The sequence below is a fragment of the Halichoerus grypus genome, chromosome 5, assembly GCF_964656455.1.
Source record: "Halichoerus grypus chromosome 5, mHalGry1.hap1.1, whole genome shotgun sequence".
Classification (NCBI taxonomy): Eukaryota; Metazoa; Chordata; class Mammalia; order Carnivora; family Phocidae; genus Halichoerus; species Halichoerus grypus.
Window position 1 is genome coordinate 94,659,056 of NC_135716.1, and position 17,377 is coordinate 94,676,432.

The 17,377-nt window shown below is 38.5% G+C and overlaps 1 protein-coding gene across 2 annotated transcripts in view; it reads right to left on the bottom strand.

The window, feature by feature from the left end:
- The window catches only part of CAPZA1 (capping actin protein of muscle Z-line subunit alpha 1), a 49,089-nt gene that overhangs the window by 30,319 nt on the left and 1,393 nt on the right, over positions 1-17,377 (bottom strand). The window lies entirely within an intron of this gene.

Genomic DNA, 17,377 nt, shown 5'->3' on the forward strand with positions numbered 1-17,377 from the left:
AAGATATTTTTCTTTCCTTTTTTGGCTTATCTCCATGTTCAAAAAGCTGTACAAGGAACATAAATTACTTGTATGATAAAGAGAATTTTTTTTCCCTCGAAGTTAGTACTTCTTAATCCCCTTTATCTATTTCACCCATTACTTCATTACTTGTATGTTAAAGATAATTTTTAAATTTTTAAAAATCAAAAGAGGAGCATGCGAACATCTCCCATCTAATAAATTTTTTTAAAAAATGAAAGAGGACAGGGGCGCCTGCTGGCTCAGTCAGTAGAGCATGAGACTCTTGATCTTGGGGTTGTGAATTTGGTTGTGAATTTGAGCCCCACGCTGGGTATAGAGATTACTTAAAAATAAAGTCTTAAAAAAAAAAAAAGATGAAAGAGGACATAAACAAGATAAAGGCTTTGGAGTGACATCAAAACTGAAAGCATGGGTCAAGGAAGCTATAGGTCAAGGAAGCTAAAGGACAGGATAAAGTGAATGCTAAAAGCAACAAGGAAGGCTTTTCAAAGTTATACTTTGCATATGCTTTTTGACCAGGAGCTTAACCTTATTCACTTCCTAGCTGCATAATGCCTTATGCTAGAAAATTTAGGATAGTTAATTGGTTAAATGAAGGGATTATATTGAAAAAGAAAAGTAAACTAAAACCTTGCTTCCATTTTCTAAAGGAAAAAAAACCACAAAGTGCACAAAAGTCAGAGGAGGAGGAATATCAAGTAGTAGTATTTGAATTCAGGCTTAAGTGCTGAAGAATTATAATTAAAGTGCTGAAAAAAAAAGTAAGTGATCTCCATAAATCTGAGAATATCAAGAATAGGAAAAATGGGGGCGCCTGGGTGGCTCAGATGGTTAAGTGTCGGCCTTCGGCTCAGGTCACGATCTCCAGGTCCTGGGATCCAGCCCCATTTCCAGCTCCCAGCTCAGCAGGGAGTCTGCTTCCCCCTCTCCCTCTGCCTTTCCCCCTGCTTGTGCTCTCTGTCTCTCAAATGAATAGGTAAAATCTTTAAAAAAAAAAAAAAAAAAAAAAAAAGGAAAAATGTCCAATTAAAGAAATTAAAACATCCCCTAATTTTTTTTTTTTTTAAGATTTTATTTACTTATTTGACAGAGAGAGACAGCGAGAGCAGGAACACAAGCAGGTGGAGTGGGAGAGGGAGAAGCAGGCTTCCCTCTGAGCAGGGAGCCCGATTCGGGGCTCGATCCCAGGACCCCGGATCATGACCTGCGCCAAAGGCAGATGCTTAACTTAAGACTGAGCCACCCAGACGCCCCAACATCCCCCAATTTTTAAATGAAAGCTGGTGACAGGTGAAGACATATATGCAACAGCAAGGGTGAAATTCTAAATGAATGGCTAAAAAGAATGTAGTCATCATTAAATGCCAAAGTTGGATCCCAAAAACACTATCATGGTCAATAATCCCTGTGTTATTTTCTGAGAGTTACTAAAAAAGGTGGACTACTTAGTATCAGATAAATCTTAGTATTTGTCAGTCTTTGACAACAGACTTTGAAGTGGCATGGTGATTTGTCACTATAACAATACCATAAAAATACCCTGAAATAGTAGTTGAAATCTTAATGCTACATTTATATATTCTCTATAAAAATCTAAAGTCTGCTCCATGGTCTCCAAGGCCCTTCAAAATTTGATTCCCTCACCCCCATGTCCTACTGTTTAGCTACTAGACCTTACAGCTATACTACTGCCTCGGGGCGATCACATTTCTTGTTCCTTTTGCCAGAAATGCTCTTCTGTCAGAGCATCTCTTTTCAGTCAAGTCTCTGTTCAAATGTCACCTCCTGACGTCCTGACTCCTACATACAAATTAGCCTCGATACTTTCTGTACCCTTCACAATTCTAGCCCATTTACTTTTTTTCTTCAGGGAACTTGTCAACACTGAACTACAGGGATGCCTGGTGGGCTCAGTTGGTGAAGCGTCTGACTCTGGATCTCAGCTCAGGTCATGATCTAGGGGCTGAGAGGTCAAGCCCCATGTAGGGCTCTGTGCTGGGTGTGGAACCTGCTTAAGAATCTCTCTTTTCCCTCTGCCCCCCTTCCCCCTCCCTCTCTCTAAAGGAAAAAAAAAAAAGAACTATACTTATGTTTCTTGCTCAACACCCCCAAAAGAATTCCAAGAACACAGAGCATGGATCAGCAAACTGCTAATGTAAAAGGCCAGACAGTGAACATTTTAGGGCTACGTGGGCCAGATGGTCTTGGTCCCAACTGTAAACAAATGAGCACAGTTGTGTTCCAGTAAGTTTTATTTATTTTTAATTGAGGTACTATTGGGAAATAAAGTTGTAAGATATTTAAAGTGTATGATGTGATTTGATAAACGTATACATTGTAAAGGATTGCCCCCACTGGGCTAATTTTTTAAAAATTTTTATTTATTCATTTGACAGAGAGAGAGAGAGAGCCCAGGGAAGGGGAGCAGCAGGCAGAGGGTGAGGGAGAAGCAGGCTCCCCACTGAGCAGAGAGCCAGGCCTGCCAATCCCAGGACTCAGAGATCTGAGCCGAAGGCAGACGCCCAACCGACCGAGACACCCAGATGACCTGCTAATTATTTTTTAAAAAGATTTTTTTATTTGACAGAGAGAAAGAGAGTGAGAGAACACAAGCAGGGGGAGTGGCAGAGGGAGAGGGAGCAGATCCCCGCCGAGCAGAAAACCAGACCCAGGGCTCCATACAGCACCCCAGGATCATGATCAGATGCTTAACAGACTGAACCACCCAGGCACTCCCCCCCCCCAAACATTATTTTGGATACTCTTATTTGTATTTCATGTAATTTTCCCATGTCATGAAATATTCTTCTTCTGATTTTCCCCCCTAACCATTCAAAAAACATTAGCGTGTAGTCTATATAAAAACATGCAGCGGATCAGATTTGCCAAGCCCTGGCACAGAACATAAGAACTCATTATGCTTGTTCCTTGCTGTATATGCAGAACTGAGATCTGGCACATGCTAGGAATGTAAATTAATGACTACTATTTTATTGTTTACAAAACTCTTTCATAACCAGTTTCTCTTTTGATCTTAAAACAGCTTGTTTAAGTAGGCAGGCAAGAGACACTTACCCCATTATAAAAGGAATAGATTCAGATAGTTTAAGTGCCTTGTCCAAGGTCATATACCTATACAGAGGTGGACCTGGAACTGGATAATCAACTATACTATGCAGTAGTAACAGGTATTAAAATTCAGGAGGATTATCTTTAGCATGGTATCACATGGATTTAGCCTAGCCCTTCTAGAATTTTTTTTTTTTATATCAGGAATTGAGTAGAGCCTTGCTTATGAAAGCTGCAGTTGAAACAAAGTTAGGAGGGATAAATACAATGATAAAAAATAATTTTAAAAGTCAGTATTATCTAGCTTCAAAACTGGGTCAAAACTGACAAGATGAAGGGCACCTGGGTGGCTTACCCGGCTAAGCATCTGCCTTCAGCTCAGGTCATGATCCCAGGGTCCTGAGACGGAGTCCCACTTTGGGGTCCCTGCTCAGCAGGGAGTCTGCTTCTCCCTCTACCCCTCCCCCTTGCTCATGATCTCTCACTCTCTCTCCAATAAATAGATTTAAAAAAAAAATCTAACAAGATGAAATTTGGTAGAGGTAAAACACATCAGTGGCAGAAGTAAAAAGGGAAAGAGAAATGGCTTAGTAGTTAGTGATTGCAAAAATATTTTTGAGGCAATACAAATGATGGATGACACTTTTAAAAACAGTGATTTAATCATTCTTAAGACTGGGGTGGGGAAAGAAAGTTGAAAGCAGGTATGTCGGGGTGCTTGGGTGGCTCAGCCAGTTAAGCGTCTGCCTTCGGCTCAGATCATGATCCCAGGGACCGAGCCCCGCATCAGGCTCCCTGTTTACGGGGAGCCTGCTTCTCCCTCTCTCTCTGCTTGTGCTCTCTCACTCACTCACTCGCTCTCAAATAAATAAAATAATAATAAAAAAAAGAAAGCATATATCCTATAGAAGGGAGGCATGTCATCCCCAGCCTAATAGAGAATCACTGATATGGAGGTTCTGGTTGAACAAAAACTGCTTTAAAAAAAAACAAAAACAAGGTTTTTAAAATAAATCCCGATTCCATAAAGTAGTAGTTTTACTGCACGTAGCATTTATCTGCAGTGAAGGATATAACTCCATGTATATCTACTTTATTTTATTTATTTTGTAAGAGATTTTAACTAATCTCTACACCCAATGGGGGGTTCAAACCTATACAACCTGGAGATCAATAGTCACACACTCCACCAACTGAGCCAACCAGGCGCCCCTCCACGTATATATTTTTTAAGTTTAAAAAAATTTTTATTTTATTTATTTTTTAGAGTGGGGGAGGGGCAGAGGGAAAAGGAGAGAGAGAGATTCTTAAGCAGGCTCAGTCTCACAACTCCAAGATCATGATCTGAGCTAAAGTCAAGAGTCACATGCTCCACCAACTGAGCCAGCCAGGCGCCTGCACATACATATATTTTGAAAGGAGAGTAACTCAAGTCTTACACACAATTCTAATCCTTTATATACTTAAATACTCCAATAATGTTGATTTCACAGAATCCACTGTATTATGTTTCTAACCTAAAAAGGGAGAATTTATTTATTTTTTTAAAAGATTTATTTGTCATAGAGAGAGACAGAGAGAGAGAAAGAGAGAGCGTGGCAGGGAGAGGGGGAAGCAGGCTTCCCGCTGAGCAAGGAGCCCCATGCGATGTGAGGGGTGCCTGAGTGGCTCAATTGTTAAGCATCTGCCTTCAGCTCAGGTCATGATCCCAGCGTCCTGGGATCGAGCCCCGCATCAGGCTCCCTGCTCCGCGGGAAGCCTGCTTCTCCCTTTCCCACTCCCCCTGCTTGTGTTCCCTCTCTCGCTGCCTCTTTCTCTGCCAAAAAATAAATAAAAAAATCTAAAAAAAAAAAGGAGCCCGATGCAGCACTCGATCCCAGAACCCTGGGATCATGACCTGAGCCAAAGGCAGACCTTACTTAACCAACTGAGCTACCCAGGCATCCAAAAGGGAGAATTTTGAATCTATAAGTATCATTAAGAGATAAGTTCTCCTAGATTTCAGTTTCCTCCCATTCTCCGTATTCTTTTCACCTCTCCCTAAAAGGGGGAAATAAAGAAAAATACCTAATCTTTGCAAGATTCAAAATTTCATTATTACATTACTAATACCTGTACTGAAAGTTTAAACATCAAACTGAGAAAGTAATAAACCTTTTATTGTTCCCCAGAAACTGCTAATTCTTTTTTTTTTTTTTAAGATTTTATTTATTTATTTGAGAGAGAGAGAATGAGAGACAGAGAGCACGAGAGGGAAGAGGGTCAGAGGGAGAAGCAGACCCCCTGCTGAGCAGGGAGCCCGATGCGGGACTCGATCCCAGGACTCCAGGATCATGACCTGAGCCAAAGGCAGTCGCTTAACCAACTGAGCCACCCAGGCGCCCCAGAAACTGCGAATTCTGTTAATTTTCAACTACTATAGTAAGAAACTTTAGAAAATATATTAAAAGACACTTAGAAAATTTATAAAACTTGGGTTTTTAGCTTATTAAATAATAATCTTTTAATAACAGACCCCACATATTTCAACATTACATCTATTCATAACTAGCTTTTAAAATTATTTTCTTGACAACCACATACAACAGGACTCGAGTACTTAACAACTACAGCTCTGTTTGAATGTCAGTGGATAACTCTGTACAGGCAAGGAAGAAATTTTTCCCTAGATAATAGCGCCATTCTACTTATCAGGAAGGCCCAGGCCAGTTTATATTGCCTAATATACTTGTATATATTGTATACTTCAGGAGCCAGATCTCTGTCAGCTTGTTTCTCTGGTGTCTACCAAAATCTTTACCTCCCTCATTGGACTACTGTGTGTATTAAAGACTTTGCTTCTGGGATTGACTTACACTGTCTTGAAAGTTTTGCCTCTCTTCTTATCTTTGCTGGTCTAAACCCTTCCCATCTTTTAAGGTTGGGTTCTTCTGTTTCTTTCCAAGAAGTACTCCCAGTACTTATAATTTCAAGAATCATCTACCATATTATAACATACTTTACCACACTTTGTTTGAACATTTATTATAGCACCTAAAATATAATTGCTATTGATAATTAGTTCTATAGATACTATCCTGTCCCCCAAAACTGAAGTTTTCTTTGCAAACTGCCTTGCTTTCCTTTTCTGTACTATACAAGGTCTAGCAAAGTAAACAGTATATAGCAGGCAATTGCTAAATGTTTACAAAAACCCTTTTGAATAAAACAATACTATGGAAGTCTTCTTAGCTTTTCATATTATTATGGGATACTATGGCAAAATGGAAAGATACAGGCTCTGGAGTTGGGACAGACCTGGATTTGAATTTCAATCACTTAATGTCTTTAAATCACATCCTTACCGTAAAGTGGGATAGTATCTACTTCTTACAATTTTTGTGAAATTAAATAAGATAATAATATTTGTCTTTGGCAGAATATTCAAAATATAGGGGCACCTGGCTGGCTCAGCTGGTGGAGCATGCAACTCTTGATTTCGGGGTTGTGGGTTCAAGCCCTATGTCAGGTGTAGAGATTATTTAAAAATAAAATCTTTTTTTTTTTTTTAAAGATTTTATTTATTTATTTGACAGAGAGAGAGATAGCGAGAGCAGGAACACAAGCAGGGGAGTGGGAGAGGGAGAAGCAGGCTTCCCGCCAAGCAGGGAGCCCGATGTGGGGCTCAATCCCGGGACCCTGGGATCATGACCTGAGCCGAAGGCAGACGCTTAACGACTGAGCCACCCAGGCGCCCCTAAAAATAAAATCTTAAAAAAATAAAAAAATAGGCACAATAAATGTCAGCTATTGTTAACTGGTCCTAGCAAGACAATTGCTGCTTTAAATTATCAAACTGAACAAACCCTTCAAATTATTAAGAAAATACTTTCTCTTTTCTAGAAATTCTTTGGATCCTAGTCACCTTATATTCCCCATCATTACAGTCTTTACCAAAAACTGTAAACAGCAGCAACCTTTTTACTGACCAAAAGTTCTCCAAAATGTCTCTGCTTCACTTCCCTTTAAAGTAGTAACACATCTTCCAAAGTTTACCTATGTTTTCAACCAGGCTACACTTAAAAAAGAATAGTAACCAATTGTACTTTTATAAATGTTTATTTTCCTTATATTATTCTACATCATTCCAGAAGTATTCAAGGATTAATAACTACATTTCTCCTCCTGAAAGAGATTTACCTTATTCTTATCCACTTGAGAGAGTAAGTTCTGTTTGCATGAAATTCAATGCTATTTCCTAAGAGATTTTTTTTGTTTGAAGATATTTAGATGTTATTTTTTTAAGGCTTTACTTTTTTTTTAAGATTTTATTTATTTATTTGAGATAGAGTGAGCGAGCGAGAGAGCAGGAGCAGGAGAGCAGAGGGAGAGGGTGAAGCAGGCTCCCCGCTGAGCAGGGACTCGATCCCAGGACTCTGGGATCATGAACTGAGCCGAAGGCAGACGTGCTTAACTGACGTGCTTAACTGACTGAGAACCCAGGCGCCCCAAGGCTTTACTCTTTTTAAGAGCAGTTTTAGGTTCACAGCAAAACTAAGAAGTTAAAGAAATGTTCCATACACTCCCTGCCCCCCAACGTCACATCTCTTCCATTATTAACACCCCTAGCGTAGTTCATTTGTTCATTTCATGAACTTATGCTGATACATCATCATCATCCAAAGCCCAGGGTTTACATTAGGGTTCACTGTTTTGTGTTGTACATTCTATAGATTTGGACAAATGTATGACATGTATCCACCATTACAGAATCATAGAGAATATATATATATATATATTTTTTTTTTTTTAAAGATTTTATTTATTTATTTGACAGAGAGAGACACAGCGAGAGAAGGAACACAAGCAGGGGGAGTGGGAGAGGGAGAAGCAGGCTTCCCGCGGAGCAGGGAGCCCGATGCGGGGCTCGATCCCAGGACCCTGGGATCATGACCCGAGCTGAAGGCAGACGCTTAACAACTGAGCCACCCAGGTGCCCCAGAATCATAGAGAATATTCACTGTGCTCTGCCTACTCTTCCCTCCCTCCCCCTTGCATGGTTTTGTTGTTTTCTTTTGTTTTAAGATTTTTTAAGATTTATTTGGAACAGAGAGAGAGTTTGAGAGCAAGAGTGGGGACGGGGAGTGTGGGTGCAGAGGGAGAAGCCGACTCCCCACTGAGCAGGGAGCCCAACGTGGAGGTCCATCCCAGGACCCTGGGATCATGACCTGAGCCGAAGGCAGGTGCTTAACTGCCTGAGCCACCCAGGTGCCCACCAACCCCCCTCATATTATTTTGACAAGAAATAATTTTTTTTTAAACATACATTGCCTCAATGTGGTTCATTTCTTCATCTGATTCTAAAGCTTTTAGTATATCAACAATAACCTGTCTGGGGCAATAATTTAATAGGCAAGTTCCAAGCTGCTGACATGTATATATGATAGTACAAAAGCTGTAGAATTGTGTCTTTATCAAATAAACAAATCCCTCCTGGCTGAGGGTTCTCAGAGGCTAGTGAGAATTTAATTTAGGGCTGTAATTCTAGAAAAAAAAAAATATTCTCAGTGATCTCTAGGACCAAATGGAATATTGGTTTCATTAAATAAAACTTACTGTAGCTGCTAGCTGTTTTTTTTAAATTTCAAATAAACTAAATATTATTTTCCTAGTTTAGAACTAGAGACACTATAAACACTCAGAATGTACTTAGAAATAAAAATTTAGCTATATATAGTTTATCATTATCAGTAAGGGCGAAGGCTTAAAAGCATAAAATGTCTTAAATTAGGATCAATATTATAAAAAACAAATGATGGCACTTCCAAATAATTTGCCTTGTTTACTCTTTCTAAACCATTTTAAAGTAGTTCTTAGAAACTGTTTCTCTATTAGCAACCAATTATAAGTTTTGTCAGGTAGAGAAAGCAGGTAAGTTTGTTTTAAGTAGAGCAATTTCATTCACTCATTCATTCATGGAAGATCTAATTGGCTTTATTTAATGATTAATGAACTGGGCAGCATCCCATCTAGCAAATAGAAAGGAACTCCCAACAATTTCATTTTAAAACTTCTATCGACTCTAGGGTGCCTGGGTGGCTCAGTTGGTTAAGCGACTGCCTTTGGCTCAGGTCATGATCCCGGGGTCCTGGGAATGAGTCCCACAATGGGCTTCCCTTGCTCAGCGGGAAGCCTGCTTCTCCCTCTCCCTCTGCCTGCCACTCTCCCGGCTTGTGCTCTCTCTCTCTGTCAAATAAATAAATAAAATCTTTAAAAAAACAAACACACACAAACAAAAAAACCTATCAACTCTAAAGAATAATTGCTTGAAAATTTATATTAAAGTAATTATATAACACACATGGAATATCAAAGTATCTTCTCGACCAAATGTTAGTCAGGCTCCTCTGAGCCCTCTCTTCAGCTAGGCCTTGATCTTGGCTCCATCCTATCTATGACCTGCCTAACCCAGTCCTACCAAGAATCCTGTTGTCAGTTTAGTGAGAATTCCCCCACTTCTGATATCTGATCAAGTTCCTTATCCCCCCCACCTTTGATGTGTAAGTCCTCAATCTGCCTTTAACAAGACTCCTGTTAGATGTGTTTAGCAAGAATCCCTCTACCCGTGAGTGTCCTCTTAGTAATTTTCTATCCACTGACCCCCTCATTCTGCTTGATGGCTATAGATCCCTGGCTGTTTCTGCCTCATTTGGAGCTGAGCTCTAGCTCTCTACACTAATGCAGAAATGTTGAATAAAGTCTTCTTATTTTAACAAGTGAAAGAATAATTTTTTCTTTAACAGGGCCATCATTGTATTTTATGTCACCTAGTATAACAGTATAAAATCATGACATACTTAAGCATAAAACTTACAACAGACAAGAACCAAAAATCTGCTCTTGCCTATTTTATTTTCTAGTTAATCTTTCCCAACAATTCCCTTTTAACTTCTCTATGCATGAAGTTAGAAGGAAATCATCCCTTCGTTCTCATTCTGGACTCTCCTAATATAAAACCTCAGAATGTTGGTAAAAAGATTTCCAAGTATACGTCGTAAGTGTTCATTTAGAAGTTCAAAGTCAGTGGTAAGCCTTAAGACATCAGCTACTGAACAGAAAAAAAAAATTTAAGTACTGGCTCAATCTCAGTGAAGACTTAAAAAATTGTCTTACCTTAAATGCAAAGTACCATTGCTATTCATATGGAAGGAGGTAAGAGACCCTATTTATTTTTTTAAGATTTTATTTATTTATTTGACACAGAGAGAGAGAGAGAGCGCAAGCAAACGTGCGCACAAGCAGGCAGAGCGGCAGGCAGAGGGAGAGGGAGAAGCAGGCTCCCTGCTCAGCTGGGAGCCCAATGTGGGGCTCGATCCCAGGACCCCCAGATCATGACCTTAGCCAAAGGCAGATGCTTAACCGACTAAGCCACCCAGGTGCCCCAAGACCCTATTTGTTTTAATTAGAGGATCTAAATGTCTAGATCAAGAACTGAGGAAGTAAAAAAGTCAGATATGTTCTAATGAGTCAGAAAAAAAGATAAAAATGAGTGAAAAGATCACAGAAGTAACTTGTTGCTTAGGAGCTGTGTTAAAATGTACACACTCTCACCACCTATTCTAGGTGACTGGGCAGACAGTTAAAGGATTCCAAGCGCCAGATATACAATGGGCATTGTTTTGGAAATAGGAAGACCAAGTTAAGAAACTAGGGAAAAATCCACACCGAACACCCTGAGATGCAGATGCCGAGAGCAATGACCAAAGTCCAAAAGGGCAGAGTTCCGTGGTGAGAACCTTTGCCGCATGGAAACAAAAGCAGTGGGAAACAGGAAGCTTCTGACATGAAGATCTACTGCACATCTGGCATGTTATGGCATTCTAAGTTAAAAGTACATCTTTTTGCCAATTTTAATTTTTCTTCAAAATCTTTGGAAGTCAAACGTAGTTTCCCATGCCAGCTTTAACATTTAACTGCTTAGGTCTTTGTTTCTTCATCTGTGGGTATAATACCTGCTTATATCTAGGACTGTTTTAAGAATCCAATGAGGTAACATGAGACAGACTTACACATAGCAGATACTTAAGTTTCTTTCCCTAAGTAAATGCCTAGATGTTACTGAAGTTTGAGTAACATGTTTTCTTTAAAGTTTGGATCTTTGTATTTACCAGTTTGTTCATTCACTCAAAACAACAGAACACTTTACTGGGTCCCAGGCACTGAGAGGAGTACTAAAGATAAAGACAAAAAGATTAGTGAAAGGGGCGCCTGGGCGGCTCAGTTAGTTAAGCGTCTGCCTTGGGCTCAGGTCATGATCCCAGGGTCCTGAGGTCAAGCCCCCATCAGGCTCGCTGCTCAGCAGGGAGTCTTCTCCCTCTCCCTATGCCCCCAACGCCTCACTTATGGGCTCTCGATCTCTTGCTCTCTCATTCTCAAATAAATAAATAAAATCTTAAAAAAAAAAAAAAAGAATAGTGAAAGAACCCAACAAATCCCCTTTTGCCTTAAGCTGATGGTTCTGAACTTCTGCTATATGTTAGGACACGCTGGGAACTTTAAAAATACTGATGCTTGGGTTTCACCCACAGAAACTCTGAGGTAACAGATACAGGGTATGGCTTGGGCATCAAGATTTTTTTTTTTTTAAGATTGTATACAGTCAGCACCTTGGCTTTTCAAATTTTTGTACACTTTACCACTGTTAGCAAACAAATCTATACAAATAACAGCCCTCAGTAAAGATCTATCAATCATTTAAAAATAACTATAATTCAAAGCCAAATTACTAGTGCACATACAGAGCACAGAACTTAAGAGGAAAGAGGAGATGGATATGGGCTGGGTTGGTGAAAGACTACTGTAAGGAAGCGGAAGGTGGGTCTAAACTGAGCTCTCCAAAGTGCTTTAGATTGTAGGGGGAAAAAAGAAGGAGGGCATTACAAATGAGGGAACAGGGGCACCTGGGTGGCTCAGTTGGTTAAGCGACTGCCTTCAGCTCAGGTCATGATCCTGGAGTCCCAGGATCCAGTCCCGCATCGGGCTCCCTGCTGAGCAGGGAGTCTGCTTCTCCCTCTGACCCTCCCCCCTCATGCTCTCTCTCTCTCTCTCTCTCTCTCTCTCAAATAAATAAATAAATAATCTTTAAAACAACAACAACAACAACAACAACACAAATGAGGGAACAGTAAGAATGACAAAAGGTAGGGAAAAAACAGCCTTTTGTAAGCAGACCAGTTTCATAGGAACAGAGGCTTTATTTGGAGATAATAGAAGAGTAGATTAAGATGAGTCAGATGACAGTAGTTTTGCTAATATCAAGTCTGGTTTTATTCTGTAGGTAATGGAGAAGTGCTGAAGCTTTCTGAGTGGGAAGCTCCATTAATAAAATTAAACTGTTAGCAATATGGAAGTATTGGAGTCCTCAATACGGCTTCACAAAATCTGAAAATCAGTCTGTCCTCTAACAGTTAGCTATGAAATCAAGACATACTATTAAAGTCAGATTCATTCATTCATTCAACAAATATCTGACAGCGTACTATGTGTCAGCACTGTTTTAGGCAATGGAGACTAACCAGTGTATGATTTTTGTGGACCTTACATTCAAATGGAGAAACAACAGACAACATTAAATAAACTACATGGTCTGATAGCCATTGATAAATGCTAAGGAATAAAAAATAAAGGAAGGTAAGGGGATAATGAAATGTCAGGATTTGGAAATATACAGGGTGACCAGAGAAGATTTCATGACTTCTGATGAAAGAGCTGAAGTAAGGATATAGAAGAGAACTCCAGCGTACAGAGCAAATGCAAAGACCCTTTTAGGTGAGAATGTGTGGTTAGAACAGGGAAGACCAGCAGAAAATAGGTGAGGTCAGAGAGGTAAGTGGTAAAGACACAGGGACTTGGAGTCAGAGTAAGAACTTTTATTCTGAAGAGGATGGGAAGCCATTGATTTTGAGCAAAAAAGTGACATGTTCCGACTTACATTTTCTAACCAGATTATTCTGGGTGCTGCACTGAAGATAGCCTGCTGGCTGGTGAGGAGGAGGCAAAAGTAGCAGCAGGGACACCAGAGAGAAAACTACTGCAATAACCTCAGTGAGCAATCACAGTGGCTTCTTCCATAGTATCTGGAATAAGGTGTGGTGAAAAACAGTCAAATTCTGGGTATATTTTGAAGGCAGAGCCTACAGGATTTGCTAATAGACTATATGTGGATTGTGAAAGAAACAGGAGTCAAAGATGACACTAAACTTTTTGGCCTGAGCAACTCAAGAATGAAGATGTTATTAAGAGGGGAAGGACTGCAGAAGCTGTAATATGTAAAATTTTGATACGTGAAAATGTAGAGAGAAAAAAGAGGCTGGAGGCAAAGAGAACAATTAAGAATGTTGTTAAAAATAATTCAAGCATCAGAAAAGGTCCTGAATGAAGGCTAATAGGAAAAGGATATGTGGATGGGCTGGACGTATTGTTAAGTAAAAGGTACATTTGTTTGCTTGTATATGCACAGAATAGAAAAGGTATAGAAGAAAGTGGTAATATTGGCTGCCTCTCAGGAACTGGATGGCTAGAAAACAGGGTGGGGAGACGTTTTACTCATGCTCTGTCCTACATTTTAATTTTAAGCAATGTGATTATAGTTCCTATACATTAAAAATAATTTTCTTAAAAATACTAATGGAAATGGAGGAACAGAATCTAATGACAGGAAGGAAGAACTTACAGAACTGGAATACTATTTGAATGTGAGAGAAGAGGCTAAGAAGGAAAAAGATGATGCCAACGTTCTGAGCCTGTGTGACTAAAAGGGAACAATAGTGGAATGAACTGAAATGCAAAGGGTGTCAGGAGGTTCTGATGAAGGGAAAAGGGAAAACAACAGGTAAGTGCATGTTAAAATTATCACCTAGTTCAGAAATCCCCAAGTAGTTAAATGGTCTTCAGTATCATGACTGATTTCTCCTACCCAGGGTTTCTATTTTCAGGAGCTGATCCATATAAGAACTTGAACTTCTTCTTCTTTTTTTTTTTTGGCATGTGAGAAAGTGAGAGAAATTCCTGAGTAGAAAAGCACAAATGATACCTGATCTTATAGTGTGTGCTTTTCTGAGCTCTAAAGGAGAGAACTTAAAGCAGATGAAGGAAATACTTTTATTAGGGCTTCTGCAAGCCTAGATGTATATACTCATTGTCATTTGGGTATGCATAAGGCTTTGCAGTTTTATGGTATTTACCAGGTGGTATTTACCAGGAAAAATGCTCCCAGAGGAATCTAATGTTCCCAGCAGTGGCATGGCAGATCACCAGCAATAGCAGATGCTCAGGCACAACGAATGTCCAAAGAACCCAGAGTGTGGGACACATTCCGGAACCCAAGAAATACCTAGAGATTACCAGAAATAATTGGGGGCAGGGGGAGGGGTGATGGAGCATGAGCTGAGGAAATATGAGAATGAAGGAAAAGTGTGACTGATTGGTCTGCTTCATATAAATAGGTTGTGCCTCAACTATGTACCTGGTGCTATGCTAGGCACTAAATAAAAAGATAGGGTTTCAGTTACCAAAGAATTCAGTTTCATTATCAGGCAAATGTGCAAAAGCAGAAAATGACAGAAACTCCTTAAACACTTTAATGTTTCATTTTTTAAAACAGACTGTTTTTATTAGTTTGTAAAAGTTAGTTAAACTTTGTTGGGTTACTTTGATCCAATTCTCCTTATCTATTTTACATGAAAACTGAGGCCCACACAGGTTAAGTGATGTTTCCAAAATCACACTGGTGGCTAAAAAGCTCAGCAGAGAGAGGCCAAATCTCCTGACACTCAGAATCATTCTTTCCCACTACACAATATTTCATTTATAATTCATTGAATGGACACCTCTATTCTGGTTTTTTCATTCATGGTTACATGGGAAAAACATGTGCATGTGAAAAAATGCACAGCTTCTGATTCAGACAAACCTAGGGTCTGAATTTTCCGACAAATTACACTACTTTCCTTAGCATTAACCTACACTCTTAACCAAAGACTGGGCATCTGAGTTTGCAACTGTTTAGGCTTTATGCGCCTATCCAAGGATTTTGTAACAGATTCTATAAATACTACTCAGCTAATCTAACTGAAAAAAGGGAAGATAAAGAATGGCAGTACTAATACGAATTGATGACTTGTTAGAAAACACCTATGGCAAATAAGCTCTAGGGTTTATCCTATGAGGGTAATAAATCATCTAGTAAATTAAGGAGGTAATATATAATTTAAAAAATCCAATTTAAAAGGATATTTTTCATGAGCTCTAACAGAGCCCTCAAATTTCTGTATCTATTTACATTTTCACATCTCTCCTAAGTAATTCTGATAAACCTGATTCTCAAAAAGTGCCTTAAAGATGATATGATTATCTAAGCTTAAGGCATATAGATTCATTTCTCAGTTACGGCATTTCTGAGGTTGTTCACAAATATCCTACTAGTTAATAAGCTGAAAGGAAAAATATGCTAATTGCACTTTTTTCAGCCTTAAAATTCTTTCTGCAATTACGTTTTAAAAATGCTGAATCATGAAATAAAGGAAACAGTGCAAGGAACCCAAATGAGAAATTTGTCTCATACTTCAAGTTTCCTAATTATGGTATCTTGTCATTTTGGTCTTGTTAAGCATTTGGAACCAAGTAACTGAAGAGTCTAAGTGACTAGAAGAATACAACTCATTCTCAGAAACTGAACTCGATAAAACTAAAAGCATTTATTTCTGCAAGTTGTTTTACACTTTCAACTTCCTGTTTTATTTAGGCAGCTCATCATGACCATTTCAGGTAACAATGTAGAAGTTCAAAAACCCAACTTCCTCTTTGTAAAGTGATAAAAACCCTAAGCAGTTACTTATGAGAATGGTTGATCTTACTAGCTTTTATAGAAGTACTTGCAAGGAAATCAGAGACTACCAACACCAAATTCACCTCTGGGTTCACTACTTTTAGGAAATGCAACAAAGATAAAAAGCAATATTAAAATATATATGCATGACATAAATGCCTTAAAAAAAATCCAAATCAAATGCAGTTGAGAATTTGGTTAAAAAGAGGATAAAATGGAAACGTTATAGAGTTCCTTAAAGGAAGAATCAATACAAATTACAGCTGAAAATATCCTGATTTTAAAAATTTGTAATTGTGCCTTGGCTGTGAAAATTTTATAGGACAAGAATCTCTCTTAAGGGTTGTTTATGAATGCTAAGACATTCATATCAACTAGTTTTGTTGGAAAAATACTTCAATTCCTGAATTCCTGAGTTAAAAGGAATTAGAAGTCCGGAGGAAAAGGGGGCAATGTAGCTATGAAGCTAAAGGAGAACTGAAGTAATCTTACAAGTCAAGGCCCTTTCTTTTTACTTACAGAGAAGCTAAAGGAGAACTGAAGTAATCTTACAAGTCAAGGCCCTTTCTTTTTACTTACAGATTCGCAACAGAGAAATACAGTTCAGTTTCTGTCTGGGAATAAGAATCTAACAAAATTTCAGTGATCTCAAATCATATGGATTATATGAGACTTCTTAATATCCGCTATTCATAGTTATCCACAATAATGAAGATGTAGCTAATCTAAAACTGTTTACTGAATATGAAATTCATCAGCATTTTTGGACAGATTTACCATACTAATTTTGACATGCTTGCTGTGTCATTATTAAAATTAAGCAACAAAAGAAGTATGCTGGGAAATAAGAGGAAACTGGTCACAAATCTGTTATAAAATCAAGACTATTAACGTTACTAAACATTGTCAATATCCAAAGACATCTCAATTTGCACTTTTCTTTTGAAATACATGTATTATATTTTCCCAAGTTTAATTAAAAAGGCATTCTAACCTATTGTGAAAGACAAAAACCCAACAATACTAGTAAATGTAGTATTGTTTGGACACCATAAACTTTGAAGTTTACTGTTATTTAAGTTTTTAGTGAAATTTTGTTGTAACAATATTTTTCCTTAAAACAAGTGGACCATCAGTTGAGCTAACAAATGTTTGGCTATTCTGATTTTTACTATAATTTAATTTCATCCGAATCAAAACTCTTTGACTTAGACTAGACATTTTATTACAGTCTTCTCTTCAGCATAAATTCATATATACGATGTCCTTTTCTCCCCTAAGTTTTACACATGAGAATTTTCAAGAATGAGAAAATTCAATGCTAAAGTATTATTCAATGACTTGTGTTTAGCACATTCTTCAGTATTTCAAAATGACATGGTATATGTAAGTATGACATATCAAATTATTCTGTACCGA